At 36.7% G+C, this 7,298-nt stretch overlaps 1 pseudogene; it reads right to left on the bottom strand.

Moving 5' to 3' along the window:
- Positions 1-225: 225 nt before the first annotated feature.
- LOC116629104 lies at positions 226-996 on the bottom strand (annotated as a pseudogene).
- Positions 997-7,298: the final 6,302 nt, after the last annotated feature.

Below are 7,298 nucleotides of genomic sequence, written 5' to 3'. Positions count from 1 at the left end.
CCCATTTTATAGATGGGAAACTGAGGCATCAAGATGGCTGTTGCACCAGTGAGTGCACAGTGCAGTGGTTGTTAGAAGCTGCCTATCCCTGCCTGGCCCAGGTGAGAGGTTATGGGGGACAGGCTGATGGGACCGTGGGGGCGAGTCTGTTTGGTGTCTTCTCCAATCCCTGAATGCGGGAAGGAAGGTGCTCAGGGAAGGACCACAGTGTAAACGGGAAGCATCTCAGGAGCTGCTGGAAGTCTGGAAAGGACAGTCTTTGGGAGAGGCCGACTCCCCCGCAAACCTAGGAGGTAGGTTAGGTGAAAGACCAGTGCTGCTGGCGAGGCAGCCTGATCTGGAGGCCTCCTGGGAGACTTCACTGTAGTGATCCTCGTGGGCAGCCAGGGTCATCTTCCAGCTGGCTGTCCGAAATTCGGTGATTTTCCGGTAGCAGTACCTGGGCCAGGGAGCTGAGGCCGCTTGGGAGCAGGAAGCCATCCCGGATCACGACCCAGTGCTCATCTCTGCCTTTTCTGTTCATCTTCTCCAGCTGCTCCCCCACGCGGTGCAGCTGCGGCACCAGGCGGTCCACCTCCTCCTCCATGCTCAGATTGTCAGGCTTGGCCCGCTAGAAGAGGCAAGAGATAGATGGGGGCCACCCGGGCCATCAGGGGTTGTTGTTCACCCTCAGTTTATCAAAGAGGTTGCAGATAAAAGTGACCTCGCCGACCCATCCCTGCAGGGACCCAGCTCACAGCGGCTCCCAGGCCTGGTACTCCTGCGGCAGCCAGTTCAGTCCCCGCCAGAAGCCTCTGACCTGCTTGCTTGCTCTCGGCCTGAACCACGTTCCACTTCTTTACTGAACACACAGTCCTGCAGAGAACGGTCCACAGTCACATCAGCCACTTTCTCCAAGTCTACAGCACCTGGATCTTTGAATGCTGTCTTCAGCAGCTGCTGAGTCTCTGCATCAAAAGATTGGATTTTATAGTCCTCTCTGCCAGGCTCCCACATGACTATCCAGCCCTGGCAGCTCTTGACTGAGCTGGGACACTAATGACAGCCCCTGCAGGATCGGCGCCACCCCGCTTGCTGGGCAGGGTGCGCGTGTCCCACTTCCGGCGCTCCTGCTCCCGGAGCCCCGACCTCGCCTCGCCACCGCTAAGGTCATTTCCCGGTGCAGTGCCGGCGCCTGTTTTGTATATTTTTGTTTTCTGCTTAATTTATAAACTGAGGCTCAAAAAGGGAAAAAATAAGAAAATGAGAAAGGGACATAGAACTGACCAGCTCCATATCACTCTAAAACAACCAGTACATTGTGACTAAAATGAAAACAATGTCACTAAATCAAATTGTAACCAAGTATTATAAATCTGTAGCGTTTATGTGAATATTAAGGACATTGTTTTGGAAATGAGTAAGAAAAGAAAGATTGAGTAGGTGTGATATTTGCAAAATATTCGATAAGAAGAACTATTCTTGCTTTATATTAGCACATGCAAAATGAATTTTTGGGAGTGAACCATAAAGTGGAAGCAATATGGGACAAGCTAGGAAGTGATTATCATAACTCAGTATCTTCATCTGCTCCCAAAATTGATCTCAAAGGTTTAGCATTCTGATAAATGCTCTCACTCATACTTCGCAGCAGTTAACCATCCCTGTGACAGGTGGTACCAGCGTCACTTCCCCACAGACAACACTGCTTGGGTCATGTCAGTGTCGCCAAGCAACACCAACATCACTTGTTGGTTCTCTTTCCACACTTACAACAATGAACTGAGGGTGAAGCAAAGCTACTGTTGATAATTGGCAAGATATATTCAGGACTCAGAAACCCGCTTTCTGGATTAAGACATCCATCAATGTCTTAACCGTCCTCCCCATCTGTCTCCCATTTAAAAAAAAAAAAAAGTATCTGAGAGGCAAGAACTTTTGAATCTTTGATATTTAGAAACTTACGTAATTCACAGAAAATCATTTTAGTCCTTTTCCCCTGATTTCATTGTCACTGAAATTTTATATATGAATCGGCACTGTGATCCTGAAACTTCCACTTCATGTAACTTTAATTTATTATTTAATACTATTTACTACTTAATTTACTATTTAATACTATTTAATATGTTTCTATAGAAGAAATAATAAAGGAATCATAAAAATGATTAAATTTTTGTTCTACGTATGTAAATCATAAATCAAATGAGCATAGTTTTATCAAATCCCTAAGTAGTATACAGAAGAATCTCATACCCGTGCCCTATCATAGTAAATAATAACCACACACGTGCACACACACATGGACAAACATACACACAGCCATGAGAACATAGTAAAAGGTTTTCAAAAGTGTCGTGAGGCACAAAGTTTCTTTTCAGAGACGGAATATATTTGAGGAACACTCTTGTTTGAAAAACCTTATTGTCATTCATATTACTGTGTTTGCTGAGAAGGTAAAATAGATTTCAGTATTTTCACCTAGTTTTAATAGCAGTAGTGCATATTATTTTTATTGAATTTTATCATGCATAAAGTATCTTTATAAATGTCATTATTTGTGATTGTCACAACAACTTGGAAGTAGGCAGTACAGGATTATTCTTCTTTATCTATAGATAACGAACCTGGTATTTATACAGTCATGTGGCTAGTAGCCAATAGCGCTGAAATAATAATCCAGTCCCTCTGATTCTCATATCACTGTTCGTTTTCCCTTATCAAATAATCTGTTAAACTCCAGTGACCTTTAAAAATACCTCTTAAATCAAAACATATGATATTAAAAGAATGAGAAAATTCAACATGTCAAAATAAGAACATGTCAGGCACTGAATGAAACCTGGATCCAAAGATGAGTGGAATAAAATTCAAGTTCTCAGTAACTTTAAGGTCTAATAAGGGAAATCATATTTCAAGAAATAATTATAATACAACATAATTAAGGAAATATCACTATAGAGGATATGTTTCCTAGTGGCAGGAGATGAGGATTGATGCATAGCCAGATCTTAGATCATGGAAAGCGTTAGACGCCAAAGCAAGGAATTGATTTTTTTTTTTTTTCCTTACAGGTAATATAATACAAATGAAATGTAAGCAGGAGAGTAACAAAATAAGACTTGCATTTTGAAATTTCATATCAGCAGTAGTATAGAAAAATTGGAGGGATATGAAAGAGTTCAGAAGCTATTTTAAAAATATAGAAGAGGGGAGAGAGATTAAATAGATATGAAAAACACAAAAGGAGGGATTTATATAATATATAACAATTAAATATTAGAAATAATGAGTGTTTCCAGAATATTTATAGAGAAAATGGTGGATGAAGGTACCATTCAACAAAACATGAATGGATGATAAAATACAATTCTCATGGGAAGATGTAAAGGAAAGTGTTTCATGGCATCTGACCACTCTGAGTTTGAAGGGCATAGGGACAGTGAATCACAAACCCCTAGTGAAAGCCTGAACTAGGAAGAGAATGATTACAGAGAGAATGGCTCTAATAAAAATAATTACAAATCTGAAAATCAGTTTCTAGAGTTTTTGTGTGTTTTTTTTAAGGCAGAAAGAAAGGAAAGAATTTCAGCCAGATTCCTCAAGTGCTAAAACTACTTGTAAGTTTCAAGTTAGCCATATTTTAATCTAAAGCTATCATTTAAAACACTGAATAGAACACAATGGAAAGGGGTCAGCTATTTAGGATCCTTTTTATAGGACTGCATTTGTTAAGGAGAAAGATAATTAGAAAATATAAATCAATATTTCCCTACTTCTTTGGTAGAATTAGAATTGGCTGGGGCTAATGGTGACAAATGAGAAACAGTGGATGAGACTTCCTTTACCATAAACAAGTATTTAAATTTGCAACATTTAACATTTAGAGTATGGTAAAGTAGCCGTCTATTATTGTCACTAAGATACCCAGCAAAAAATTGAAAAGGCATGAGTTATTGGATCCTTCATGACACCAATTAAGATGGATTAAATTTCGTTTTCATTCCCCATACTCTAGAATCCCAAAAGATCCAATTTATATTAGATAAATCTGTGTTTGACTATACATAAAAAGAATATCACACAATTGAAATTTTTTGCTGCCTAGATAAATAGTATACTGAATACCTTATAGTTAGCTTTTTAGATGGTAAAATGTAATTCTCTCAAAGATAGAAATATGATTGTATTCTGGGACTTTAACTGTTCAAAATAAATTTTACTTAAATAAGGATACCATTAGCTATCTATTGTAGTGGGGATAAGCTATCTCTCTGGTAAAGTTAAAATACAAAGTACTTGAAGTAGAATCAAAGCATAACCATGTAAAATACACTATATAGTGTATAAGAAATAAATCAAGTGAAGGGGAATGGCCTGCATGGGCCTATACTGAAGGGACCTATAGCCCAGTGTGTTATAAGGATGACTGATTAATACAAATTGGAAACACCTCAGATTTTCTATAAATACAGGCAATGAGAAAAAATGACATGCTAATTGGTTTCACGTCGATTGCCAAAATGACTAACATGATCAAACATATTAATATTTTCTATCTTACCAAGTTATAATGCATAGAGATGCAAATATGATTTTGTTTCAAAGCTATTGTATATCTTAATTCATATAGATGAGGAGATAAGTAACAAGGACTCTGAACTCTAATTGTACAAGATGATTTGAATAAAATTCCATTGGCTAGCTTCCCATTAATGAATTTTAAAACTACTGAAAACAGAATTTGAATTTTTCATGCAAAAACTTATCACCAGTGGTCGGAAAAATAAGCTATATTCATGGGATTTTATATAAAAAGTTTGCATAATAAAAAGTGCAAATTTGTAAATAAACTCACACACACAATTGAATTTATTGGAATCCTAGTCCCAATACTTACTAGTACTGAGTGATTAAACTATCCTACATTTCTCTAAGACTAATTTTCTCACCTGTTAAACAGGAATAATAATAATACCTTCTTTGAAAGGTAGTTATTAAATTGGAAGGTATAATATCAAGCAAGTCTCCTGGTACTTAATACACTCTCAAAACAGTCAGAAAATGCAGGAGCTTCATGTTAGACTCTTGTTCGTTGTAGACAACACACTTCCCTTCAAATAGTTTGTAACGAGCAAGTTGTATGATCCCATGATATTGCCTTTCTCTATCAGGCTTTTCCCCATGAACCCACATGAACAAATCAATCACATTCTTCAAGATTTTGCTCAAAATTTACCTTATCAATGCTTATCCTGAATTACAAAACTCACTTTCATAATTATTGGACACTGAGGTTGGGTATTATACTTTCCAACCTAGTATTATACCTTCCCACCATTAGTGTACATCATGCTTCTTAACTTGGTCTATTGTTTTTCTTTTTTCCATAGCACTAATCTCCTTTTAACATACAATATATCTGTTCATTATATTTCTTTCTTTTTTTTTTTTTTTTTTTTAAGATGGAGTCTGACACGAGGCTTGATCCCAAGACCCTGAGATCATGACCCCAACCAAAATCAAGTGGCTGCCACTTAACCGATTGAGCCACCGGGCACCCCTATATTTATTAATTTTTATCTACACTTCTTCCTAGAATGTAGACCATAAGTAATGAATATGAATAATATGAATGAACATAATAAAGTAGGTAATCCCTGATTCTAAAGAAGTAGATACAGTTTTCCATGAATATTGCCCAAAATAGAATAAAAAGGGAAAAAATGCCCCTATTTCAACATTATAAACAAGCAAACAGCAGAATGATAAAAATCTCCTGGGGCAGGGGGCGGGGTGGGAGGTTGGGGGATAAAGCATACTAATCTACTTTGGAATTGTTACCTATCCAATAGCCACTTATGCATTTTACCTAACTCACTGAATTGCCTTTTATTTCTCTCTACATCATTATATTTGGAGATACTATTTAACATGTCAATCTCTCTTATCCATATAGTTGTTCAGAATACATTTTTGTTAAATAGAATATTGGAAGTATTTTCAAGACAAGAACTGGGTGTTTGAGAGCAAGATATAATGTTATAAAAGGCTTTAGTTAGTCAAATGCAGAAATTCATGTTTATCTACCTTTCCAACTCATCTGTAGGATGTAAGACCTGTAGTCTCCTTGGAGTCAATGGAATTTATTTCTTTTTAGCATAGTGATATATCTCAGATATGCATTCTCCTCATTTTAAAAGGATACCACCCTGGAATGTGCTTTGCATTTACATAATGCAGGGAAGAGGAACACTTAAAATTGTGGGGACATCTCTATTTATGACTCTTCATTATATATTGCATTTAGGATGGTTACACTTCTTATCCCGACCCTTTCACACTGGTTCAGTGTACTTTTTAGGCCTGTAAAAAAGATTAGCTTCAGCTAAACCACAGACATATTTCTTAGAGAAAAAAATGTTTCATAGAGGTCCCAGAACTGACAGATCTGAATCTCTTTATTCTCTGAAATCTAACAGAATTCAAGTTCAAAGACATGAGAATACAAAGCACAGATTGTTTTATTGAGAATAACAAAAAGTTGATCTATGTCTAGTTTATATATGATAACCACGATCACTGAAATCTAAAATAACCATTTAGACATTTTAATTTCTTGAGTTCAGTTAAATATAACCAAGTTTATTAATATATTTTATACACAAAAGCTTGATTTGTTAAAAAAAGTCAGCAATGAATGCCTACTACACACAAGGCACAGCTGCTGTTCCCAGAGAATGAAAAGTTGAGTAAGAAACAATCCTGGTCCTCAAAAAGTTTACAGTTTTAAAAACCAAAGCAAAAACTAGGTTTATAGGGAGTACAAAACAGAATTGCATAATTTTGACGGTAGAGGTTGCACATGAAGAGACATTGAAGAATCTTTGTGATTTTGCTGAATGACGTAAAGGGTTTCTAGCTCGAGTAAACAACACAGAAAAGGCATATAGGCATGTAGTTGCTCAGATTATTAGAGGATTTCATGGGAGATTGTTTTGAACGGAACTTTAGTGTCATGAGACGATCTATAGGTAAGAAAAAGTTGGTAAAAGAAAACTGAGAGAATTGTTTAAAGCCATATATTTTCTTAATCTTAAATGACAAACTTAAGAAAATAGATTTTACTGTATTTGCAATGAAAATTTTGAAAGCATTTGAACAGTCATTATTTAGAAAGATATTAATTATTTTAGACAGAAATGTAATGATTAGAGACTGGAGTATTAATTAAAATTTAAAATGAGGCTTTCTGTTCCTCCCTGTTTGACAGACAGCTGCATCTTCTGGTGCAGTGCCAGCCACATCCCTGAGACATG

This window comes from Phoca vitulina, unplaced genomic scaffold (genome assembly GCF_004348235.1).
Source record: "Phoca vitulina isolate PV1807 unplaced genomic scaffold, GSC_HSeal_1.0 scaffold3, whole genome shotgun sequence".
In the NCBI taxonomy this organism is placed as follows: Eukaryota; Metazoa; Chordata; class Mammalia; order Carnivora; family Phocidae; genus Phoca; species Phoca vitulina.
The sequence above is the reverse complement of the archived record's forward strand: the minus strand, read 5'-3'. Positions and strand labels throughout refer to the sequence as shown.